The sequence below is a fragment of the Phocoena sinus genome, chromosome 4 (assembly GCF_008692025.1).
Source record: "Phocoena sinus isolate mPhoSin1 chromosome 4, mPhoSin1.pri, whole genome shotgun sequence".
Classification (NCBI taxonomy): domain Eukaryota; kingdom Metazoa; phylum Chordata; class Mammalia; order Artiodactyla; family Phocoenidae; genus Phocoena; species Phocoena sinus.
In genome coordinates this window covers 95,477,246-95,489,033 of record NC_045766.1, presented here as the reverse complement: position 1 = coordinate 95,489,033, position 11,788 = coordinate 95,477,246, and the positions used below count along the sequence as shown (strand labels likewise).

General features: G+C 38.3%; 1 pseudogene; it reads left to right on the top strand.

Annotated features, from left to right (window-relative positions):
* Positions 1-9,510: 9,510 nt before the first annotated feature.
* Positions 9,511-11,139, top strand: LOC116752666 (annotated as a pseudogene).
* Positions 11,140-11,788: the final 649 nt, after the last annotated feature.

Below are 11,788 nucleotides of genomic sequence, written 5' to 3'. Positions count from 1 at the left end.
ATTCACCATCAAAGCTATTGGGCCCTAGCAGTTTTTAAATTAAAAATTTGATATTAAAAAAATCCCAGATATAAGGCTATTCAGATTTTCTATTTGTTTTGTCATTTGTTTAAAAATATTTTGCTTTTTAAAAAATTTCTCTTTTATATTTTGGCCATACTACATGGTGTGTGGGATCTTAATTCCCCAACCAGGGTTCAAACACATGCCCCCTATAACGGAAGGGCAGAGTCCTAACCACTGGACCACCGATGAATTCCCTTGTTTTGTCAGTTTTGATAAGTTATGTCATTGTGTCCTCCCCGCCTGTTGATGGTGATGTTCTTGGCTGGGAGTGCCTGAGGCACTCACCCAGCCCTATAGAACCCTCCCCTATCCTCACTCACAGAACACTCCCCTCACCCTCACCAGTATTGTGGCTGGGCCAATGTTGTTGGGCTGGCCCTTATGGTTCTTATTATGACTGCAGGATGCACTTCAGCAAGAAATGATCAGGGAAACTTTAAGAATAAGATTTATTACTCTCAGGTCCTGGCGGGTACACAACATGCCTGAGGGCCACACAGCAAGGTCTTGGAGTAAGAAAAAGAGAGAGGAAACCTGGAGATCTGCTCTATTAGGGTCTGAGAGTAAGATATCTAGGGCTTTGTGAGTTCACTCTTTATTGGTGAATTTAAAGCATAAGAGTGGGAATTAGGGAAATGCAGGGGTCACTAAAGTGGTCAGTTATCTAGGCTACCTAGGGCTTTATAAAAGGGGAACTTCATCAGTAAGAGTAGCCTAGTTTCTTATCTAGTTATTTTGCTCTGTCATACAGCTGGCAATATGTTTATTTGAGATGGATATCTTTGAAATGGATGCCTCAGCAATCAAAAGCTTAATGTCAGGCACTTAACATTACAATTAAAAACTTAATGTCAGGCATGTACACAACACATGTTTTTCAAGAAATGTGTGTATTTCATGTAAGTTGTTATACATATTGACAAAATGTTGTTCAAAATAACAACTTGTTGGACTTCCCTAGTGGAGCAGTGGTTAAGAATCTGCCTGCCAATGCAGGGGACACGGGTTTGAGCCCTGGTCTGGGAAGATCCCACATGCCGTGGAGCAACTAATCCCGTGTGCCACAACTGCTGAGCCCATGCACCGAGAGCTTGTACTCCACAGCAAGAGAAGCCACTGCAATGAGAAGCCTGTGCACCACAACGAAGAGTAGCCCCCACTCGCCACAACTAGAGAAAACCCGCACACATCAACGAAGACCCAAGGCAGCCAAAAATAAATATAAATAAATAAATTTATTAAAAAACCCTAACTTATTATTTTTAATATCTGTAGGATCTGTAATAATGAACCTTCTTTCTTTTCTAATATTTGGAGATTTTATCTTCTTTCTTTTTCTTAATTTTTCTTGCTAGAGATTTATCAGTTTTATTAATCTTTAAAGAAACTCTTGACCTTATTAATTTTTTCTATTATTCTGCATTTTCTGCTTTGTTTTCTGTTCTTATTTTTACTTCTTTTCTTTTAGATACTTTGAATTTTATTTTCTCTTTCTTTTTCTTTAAACTAGCTTCTTAAGGTAGAAACATAGATTTTTTTTTAAAAAGATTTAAATTTTATTTTATTTATTTATTTTTTATACAGCAGGTTCTTATTAGTTATCTATTTTATATATATTAGTGTATATATGTCACTCCCAATCTCCCAATTCACCCCACCACCACCACCACCCCTCACGTTCCCCTCTTGGTGTCCATACTTTTGTTCTCTACATCTATGTCTCTATTTCTGCCTTGGAAACCGGTTCATCTGTACCATTTTTCTAGATTCCACATATATGCGTTAATATATGATATTTGTTTTTCTCTTTCTGACTTCACTCTGTATGACAGACTCTAGGTCCATCCACGTCTCTACAAATGACTCAATTTCATTTTTTTTTATGACTAATACTCCTTTGTATATATGTACTACATCTTCTTTATCCATTCGTCTGTTGATGGGCATTTAGGTTGCTTCCGTGACCTGGCTATTGTAAATAGTGCTGCAGTGAACATTGGAGTGCATGTGTCTTTTTGAATTATGGTTTTCCCTGGGTATATGCCCTGTAGTGGGATTGCTGGGTCATATGGTAATTCTATTTTTAGTTTCTTAAGGAACCTCCATAATGTTCTCCATAGTGGCTGTATCAATATACAGTCCCACCAACAGTGCAAGAGGGTTCCCTTTTCTCCACACCCTCTCCAGCATTTGTTGTTTGTAGATTTTCTGATGATGGCCATTCTAACTGGTGTGAGGTGATACCTCAGTACAGTTTTGATTTGCATTTCTCTAATAATTAGTGACATTGAGCAGCTTTTCATGTGCTTCTTGGCCATCTGTATGTCTTCTTTGGAGAAATGTCTATTTAGGTCTTCTGCCCATTTTTTGATTGGGTTATTTGTTTTTTCAATATTGAGCTGCATGAGTTATTTATATATTTTAGAGATTAATCCTTTGTCCGTTGATTCATTTGCAAATATTTTCTCCCATTCTGAGGGTTGTCTTTTCATTTTGTTAATAGTTTCCTTTGTTGTGCAAAAGATTTTAAGTTTCATTAGGTCCCATTTGTTTATTTTTGTTTTTATTTCCATTACATTAGGAGGTCTGTCAAAAAAGATCTTGCTGAGATTAATGTCAAAGAGTGTTTTTCCTATGTTTTCCTCAAAGAGTTTTATAGTGTCCAGTCTTACATTTAGGTTTTTAATCCATTTTGAGTTTATTTTTGTGTATGGTGTTAGGGAGTGTTCTAATTTCATTCTTCTACATGTAGCTGTGCAGTTTTCCCAGCACCACTTATTGAAGAGACTGTCTTTTCTCCATTATAAATCCTTGCCTCCTTTGTCATAGATTAATTGACCATAGGTGTGTTGTTTTATCTCTGGGCTTTCTATCGTGTTCCATTAATCTATATTTCTGTTTTTGTGCCAGTACCATATTGTCTTGATTACTGTGGCTTTGTAGTATAGTCAGAAGTCAGGGAGTCTCATTCCTCCAGCTCCGTTTTTTTCCCTAAAGACTGCTTTGGCTATTCGGGGTCTTTTGTGTCTCCACACAAATTTTAAGATTTTTTGTTCTAGTTCTGTAAAAAATGCCACTAGTAAGTTGATAGGGATTTCATTGAATCTGTAGATTGCTTTGGGCAGTATAGTAATTTTCACAATATTGATTCTTCCAATCCAAGAACATGGTATATCTCTTCATCTACTTGTGTCATCTTTGATTTCTTTCATCAGTCTCTTATAGCTTGTTGAGTACAGGTCTTTTACCTCCTTAGGTAGGTGTATTCCTAGGTATTTTTGTTGCAATGGTGAATGGGATTGTTCCCTTAATTTCTCTTTATGATTTTTCATTGTTAGTGTATAGGAATGCAAGAGATTTCTGTGCATTAATTAATGAATTTTTTTTTGTGGTACGTGGGCCTCGCACTGTTGTGACCTCTCCCGTTGCAGAGCACAGGCTCTGGATGTGCAGGTTCAGCAGCCATGGCTCACAGGCCCAGCTGCTCCACGGCACGTAGGATCTTCCCGGACCGGGGCACAAACCCATGTCCCCTGCATTGGCAGGTGGACTCTCAACGACTGCGCCACCAGGGGAGCCCACATGCATTAATTTTGTATCCTGCAACTTTACCAAATTCATTGATTAGCTCTAGTAGTTTTCTGGTAGCATCTTTAGGATTCTCTATGTATAGTATCATATCATCTGCAAACAGTGACAGTTTTACTTCTTCTTTTCCAATTTCTCTTCCTTTTATTTCTTTTTCTTCTCTGATTGCCATGCCTAGGACTTCCACAACTATGTTGAATAATAGTGGTGAGAGTGGACACCCTTGTCTTGTTCCTGATCTTAGAGGAAATGCTTTCAGTGTTTCACCATTGAGAATGATGTTTGCTGTGGGATTATCGTATATGACCTTTATTATGTTGAGGTAGGTTCCCTCTATGCCCACTTTCTGGAGAGTTTTTATCATAAATGGGTGTTGAATTTTGTCAAAAGCTTTTTCTGCATCTATTGAGATAATCATATGGTTTTTATTTTTCAATTTGTTAATATGGTGTATCACACTGATTGATTTGCGTATATTGTAGAATTCTTGCATCCTTGGGATAAATCCCACTTGGTCATGATGTATGATCCTTTTAATGTGCTGTTGGATTCTGTTTGCTAGTATTGTGTTGAGGATTTTTGCATCTATGTTCATCAGTGATATGGGTTTGTAATTTTCTTTTTTTGTAGTATCTCTGTCTGGTTTTGGTATCAGGGTGATGGTCGCCTGATAGAATGACTTTGGGAGTGTTCCTTCTTCTGCAATTTTTTGGAAGAGTTTGAGAAGGATGGGTGTTAGCTCTTCTCTAAATGTCTGATAGAATTCATCTGTGAAGCCTTCTGGTCTTGGACTTTTGTTTGCTGTAAGATTTTAAATCACAGTTTCAATTTCATTACTTGTGATTGGTCTGTTCATATTTTCTGTTTCTTCCTTTGTTCAGTCTGGAAGGTTATACCTTTCTAAGAATTTGTCCATTTCTTCTAGGTTGTCCATTTTACTGGCATAGAGTTGCTTGTAGTAATCTCTTATGATGCTTTGTATTTCTGCAATGTCCTTTGTAACTTCTCCTTTTTCATTTCTAATTTTATTGATTTGAGTCCTCTCCCTCTTTTTCTTGATGAGTCTGGCTGAAGGTTTAGCAATTTTGTTTATCTTCTCAAAGAACCAGTTTTTAGTTTTATTGATCTTTGCTATTGTTTCTATTTCATTTATTTCTCCTCTGATCTTTATGATTTCTTTCCTTCTACTACTTTGGGTTTTGTTTGTTCTTCTTTCTCTAGTTCCTTTAAATGTAAAGTTAGATTGCTTACTTGAGATTTTTCTTGTTTCTTGAGGTAGGAATGCATTGCCATAAACTTCCCTCTTAGAAGTGCTTTTGCTGCATCCCATAGGTTTTGGATCATCGTCTTTTCATTGTAATTTGTCTGTAGGTATTTTCTGATTTCCTCTTTGGTTTCTTCAGTGATCTCTTGGTTATTTAGTAATGTATTGTTTATACTCCATGTGTTTGTGTTTTTTCCTTTTTTTCCATGTAATTGATTTTTAATCTCATAGTGTTGCAGTCAGAAAAAATACTTGATATGATTTCAATTTTCTTAAATTTACCGAGGCTTGATTTGTGACCCAAGATGTGATCTATCCTGGATAATGTTCCATGTGCACTTGAGAAGAAAGTGTATTCTGTTGCTTTTGGATGGAATGTCCTATAAATATCAATTAAATCTGTGTGGTCTATTGTGTCATTTAAAGCTTGTGTTTCTCTAATTTTCTGTCTGGATGATCTGTCCATTGGTGTAGGTGAGGTGTTAAAGTCCCCCACTATTATTGTTTTCTGTCGATTTCCTCTTTTACAGCTGTTAGCAGTTGCCTTATGTATTGAGGTGCTCCTATGTTGGGTGCATATATATTTATAATTGTTATATCTTCTTCTTGGATTGATCCCTTGGTCATTATGTAGTGTCCTTCCTTTTCTCTTGTAATATTTTTATTTTAAAGTCTATTTTATCTGATATGAGTATTCCTACTCCAGCTTTCTTTTGATTTTGATATGCTATCGAAATCTTTTTCCATCCCCTCACTTTCAGTCTGTATGTGTCCTTAGGTGTGAAGTGGGCCTCTTGTAGACAGCATATATATGGGTCTTGTTTTTGTATCCATTCAGCAAGCCTGTGTCTTTTGGTTGGAGCATTTAATCCATTCACATTTAAGGTAAATATCAATATGTATATTCCTATGACCATTTTCCTAATTGTTGTGGGTTTGTTTGTGTCGGTCCTTTTCTTCTCTTGTGTTTCCCACTTAGAGAAGTTCCTTTAGCATTTGTTGTAGAGCTGGTTTAGTGGTGCTGAATTCTCTTAGCTTCTGCTTTTCTGTAAAGCTTTTGAATTCTCCATCAAAACTGAATGAGATCCTAGTTGGCTAGAGTAATCTTGGTTGTAGTTTCTTCCCTTTCATCACTTTAAATGTATCGTGCCACTCACTTCTGGCTTGTAGAGTTTCTGCTGAGAATTCAGCTGTTAACCTTATGGGAGTTCCCTTGTATGTTATTTGTCGTTTTTCCCTTGTTCCTTTCAATAATTTTTCTTTGTCTTTAATTTTTGTTAATTTGATTACTATATGTCTCGGCATGCTTCTCCTTGGGTTTATCCTGCCTGGGACTCACTGCACTTCCTGGACTTGGGTGGCTATTTCCTTTCCCATGTTAGGGAGGTTTTCGACTATAATCAATATTCAATTGATTCAAATATCTTCAAATATTCAAATATTTTCTCGGGCCCTTTCTCTCTGTCTTCTCCTTCTGGGGCCCCTATAATGAGAATGTTGTTGCATTTAATGTTGTCCCAGAGGTATCTTAGGCTGTCTTCATTTCTTTTCATTCTTTTTTCTTTATTCTGTTCCATGGCAGTGATTTCCCCCATTCTGTCTTCCAGGTCACTTATCTGTTCCTCTGCCTCAGTTATTCTCTATTATTTCCTTCTAGTATATTCTTCATTTCAGTTTTTGTATAGTTCATCTATGTTTGTTCTTAATTCTTCTAGCTCTTTGTTAAACATTTCTTGCATCTCCTTGATCTTTGCTTCCATTCTTTTTCCCAGGTCCTGGATCATCTTCACTATTATTCTGAATTCTTTTTCTGGAAGGTTGTCTATCTTCACTTCACTTAGTTGTTTTTCTGGGGTTTTATCTTGTTCCTTCATCTGGTTCATAGTCCTCTGACTTTTCATTTTGTCTGTCTTTCTGTGAATGTGGTTTTCATTCCACAGGCTGCAGAATTGTAGTTCTTCTTGCTTCTGCTGTCTGCCCTCTGGTGGGTGAGGCTATCTAAGAGGCTTGTTCAAGCTTCCCAATGGGAGGGACTGGTAAAGCTGGGTGTTGCTCTGGTGGGCAGAGCTCAGTAAAACTTTAATCCACTTGTTTGCTGATGGGTGGGGCTGGGTTCCCTCCCTGTTGGTTGTTTGACCTGAGGTGATCCAGCACTGAAGCCTACCCGGCTCTTTGGTGGGGCTAATGGCAGACTCTTGGAGGGCTCATGCCAAGGAGTATTTCCCTGAACTTCTGCTGCCAGTGTCCTTGTTCCTATGGTGAGCCAAGCCACCCCCTGCCTCTGCAGGAGACCCTCCAACACTAGCAGGTAGGTCTGGTTCAGTCTCCTATGGAGTTACTGCTCCTTCCCTCAGGTCCTGATGCGCACACTACTTTGTGTGTGGCCTCCAAGAGTGGACTCTCTGTTTTCCCCAGTCCTGTTGAAGTCCTGCAATCAAATCCCACTAACCTTCAAAGTCTGATTCTCTAGGAATTCCTACTCCTGCTGCCAGACCCCCAGGTTGGGAAGCCTGAATTGGGGCTCAGTACTTTCAGTCCTGTCGGTGTACCTCTGTGGTATAAGTGTTCTCCATTTTGTGAGTCACCCACCCAGTGGTTGTGAGATTTGATTTTATTGTGATTGGGCCCCTCCTTCCATCTCATTGCAACTTCTCCTTTGTCTTTGTATGTGGGGTATCATTTTTGGTGAGTTCCGGCATCTTCTTGTTGATGATTGTTCAGCAGTCAGTTCTGATTCTGGTGCTCTCCCAAGAGGGAGTGAGTGTATGTCCTTCTACTCTGCCATCTTGAACCAATCTCTGAAACACAGATTTTTATACCTTTCTTCTTTTCTAAATAGGAGCTGGAAATACTAGCAAACAATCCAACAGCACATTAAAAGGACCATACACCATGATCAAGTGGGGTTTATCCCAGGAATGCAAGGAATTTTCAATATACAGAAAACAATCGATGTGATAAACCATATTAAAAATTAAAGGAGAAAAACCATATGATTATCTCAATAGATGCAGAAAAAGCTTTTGACAAAAATCAACACCCATTTACGATAAAAACCCTCCAGAAAGTAGGCATAGAGGGAAATTACCTCACCATAAAAGAGGCCATACATGACAAACCCATAGCCAACATCGTTCTCAATGGTGAAAAATGGAAACCATTTCCTCTAGGATCAGGAACAAGACAAGGTTGTCTACTCTCACCAGTATAATTCAACATAGTTTTGGAAGTTTTCGCCACAGCAACCAGAGAAGAAAAAGAAATAAAAGGAATTGAAATCAGAAAAGAAGAAGTAAAACTGTCACAGTTGCAGATGACATGATACTTTACATAGGGAATCCTAAAGATGCTACCAGAAAACTACCAGAGCTAATCAATGAATTTGGTAAAGTAGCAGGATACAAAATTAATGCACAGAAGTCTCTTGCATTCCTATACATTAATGATGAAAAATCTGAAAGAGAAATTAAGGAAACACTTCCATTTACCACGGCAACAAAAAGAATAAAATACCTAGGAATAAACCTACCTAAGGAGACAAAAGACCTGTATGCAGAAAACTGTAAGACACGGATGAAAGAAATCAAAGACGATACAAACAGATGGAGAGATATATCATGTTCTTGGACTGGAAGAATCAACATTGTGAAAATGACTCTACTACCCAAAGCAATCTACAGATTCAATGCAATCCTTATCAAACCACAAATGGCATTTTTCACAGAAGTAGAACAAAAAATTTCACAATTTGTATGGAAACACAAAAGACCCTGAATAGCCAAAGCAATCTGGAGAAAGAAAAATGGAGCTGGAGGAATCAGGCTTCCGGACTTCAGACTATAGTACAAAGCACAGTAATCAAGACAGTATGGTACTGGCACAAAAACAGAAATATAGATTAATGGAACAGGATAGATAGCCCAGAGATAAACCCACACACATATGATCACCTTAATTTTGATAAAAGAGGGAAGCATATACAATGGAGAAAGGACAGCCTCTTCAATAAGTGGTCCTGGGAAAACTTGACAGCTACATGTAAAAGAATGAAATTAGAACATTCCATAACACTATACACAAAAATAAACTCAAAATGGATTAAAGACCTAAATGTAAGGCCAGAAACTATCAAACTCTTAGAGGGAAACATAGGCAGAACACTGTATGACATAAATCACAGCAAGATCCTTTTTGACCCACCTCCTAAAGAAATGGAAATAAAAACAAAAATAAACAAATGGGACCTCATGAAACTTCAAAGCTTTTGCACAGCAAAAGAAACCATAAACAAGACGAAAAGACAGGCCTCAGAATGGGAGAAAATATTTGCAAATGAAGCAACTGACAAAGGATTAATCTCCAAAATGTACAAGCAGCTCAATAACAAAAAAACAACCCAATCCAAAAATGGGCAGAAGACCTAAATAGACATTTCTCCAAAGAAGATATACAGTTTGCCAACAAGCACGTGAAAGGATGCTCAGCATCACTAATCATTAGAGAAATGCAAATCAAAACTACAATGAGCTGTTCCTTGCCCCCCACCCTCCCTGTGCTGGGCCCTGGTCTTTCGCAGCTTGTTCCCGGCTGCCATGAGCTTGGAGATGGAGCCGTTGCTCCTGGCCTGGAATTTAGGCACAGGAATTTCCAGCTCTGGGCAGATCTGTGCATGCAGATGCTGGAGAAGTCCCCTTATGACCGGATTGAGCATACTGAAGCACATGGTGAAGTAATTTGTACAAAGTTACAAAGCTGGCAGCCTGGATTTTAAAAGCACGAGCACTAAATGAAGTGGTGTACATAGATGAAATTGACGTAGATCCAGAAGGAATTGCAGAAATGATACTGAACAAAAATACTATTGCTCACATTCCATGTCCTGGAACATCTCTGAAACTCCCTGGAACTAACCAGACAGGAGGGCCTAGTCCAGCTGTCAGGCTAATCACTCAAGTTGGAATACCCATTACAAGTTTCCTTAGACCCAGCACACAAAGTGGAAGGCCAGGAACTATGGAATAGGCCATTAGAACACCCAGCACTGCCTACACAGCTTGCCCTATCACCAGCTCATCTGGAAGATTTTTTAGGCTGGGAATGGCTTCCATGCTTACAAGCCCTGATGGACCTTTTATAACTTTATCTAGACTGAATTTAACAAAGTATGCCCAGAAAGCTAAATTGGCAAAAGCTTTGTTTGAGTATATCTTTCATCATGAAAATGATGTTAAGACTGCTGTGGATTTGGCTGCCCTTTCCACAGAGCATTCTCAGTACAAGGACTGGTGATGGAAAGTGCAGATTGGAGAATGTTACTACAGGTTAGGAATGTATCTTGAAGCAGAAAAACAATTTAAATCAGCCCTGAAGCAGCAGGAAATGGTAGATACTTTTCTCTACTTGGCAAAAGTTTACATCTCATTGGATCAACCTGTGACTGCTTTAAATCTTTTCAAACAAGGCTTAGATAAGTTTCCAGGAGAAGTAACCCTAATTTGTGGAATTGCCGGGATCTATGAGGAAATGAACAATATTTTATCAGCCACTGAATACCACAACGAGGTTTTGAAACAGGACAACACTCAGGTGGAAGCCATTGCATGCATTGGAAGCAACCATTTTTATTCTGATCAACCAGAAGTAGCTCTCTGGTTTTACAGGCGATTCCTGCAGATGGGTGTTTATAACTGCCAGCTTTTCAACAACCTGGGGCTCTGTTGCTTCTATGCCCAGCAGTATGATATGACTCTGACCTCATTTGAACATGCCCTTTCTCTGGCTGAAAATGAAGAGGAGGTAGCTGAGGTCTGGCACAACTTGGGACATGTAGCTGTGGGAATAGGAGATACGAATCTGGCCCATCAGTGCTTCAGGCTGGGTCTGGTTAACAACAATAACCATGCAGAGACCTACAACAACCTGGCCATGCTGGAGATGCAGAAGGGCCATGTCGAACACGCAAGAGCACTGCACAGTTGCAAGCTGCTTCATCCTTAGCACCCCACATGTATGAGCTGCATTTTAATTTTGCAACAGTATCTGATAAGATGGGAGATCTACAGAGGAGCTACATTGCTGCTCAGAAGTCTGAAGCAGCATTTCCAGATCACCTGGGCACTTAACACTTTATTAAGCAGTTAAAGCAGCATTTTGCCATGCTCCAAGTTTTCCTCAGACTAAAGATATTCTTATGGAGGGACATTATGCAAGGAGAACAGTAGTGTATATATATGTGTAGTACAAACATGTGCTTGATATTAGTGAAGGTGACATAAGAGAAATTAAACCAGGATATTTAAAACTTTATAATAATAACTTTATAAGATAATGTTTTAAAAGAAAGGATTTAAGCATTTGTAAACAGATTATGAAATCTACCACATTATATGGTAGATGTTTGTTTATAATGTTTATAAAACATTTTCATGAATTGACTCAAATTTTATAAATTCACATTTTTAATGTCCTTTATCTGACCACTAGCTATCATGTAGCTTAAAGGGTCTGAAATCTGCCTTTAAAATTGCACTTTTAGGACTAAAAGTGTATATATACTTATCCTTGGTAGAGACTTTAGAGATTAAAAATTGTACTTAAAGCTATTTTTTATCAAATGCTTTGTGAGACACTCTACTTTTTCTTATATATTGTTTCAAAATAAATGTGTATAAAACACCAAAAAAATGTTACAATGAGATATCATCTCACACCAATCAGAATGGCCATCATCAAAAAATCTACAAACAATAAATGCTGGAGAGGGTGTGGAGAAAAGGGAACACTCTTGCACTGCTGGTGGGAATGTGAATTGGTTCAGCCACTATGGAGAACAGTAGGGAGGTTCCTTAAAAAACTAAAAATAGAACTACC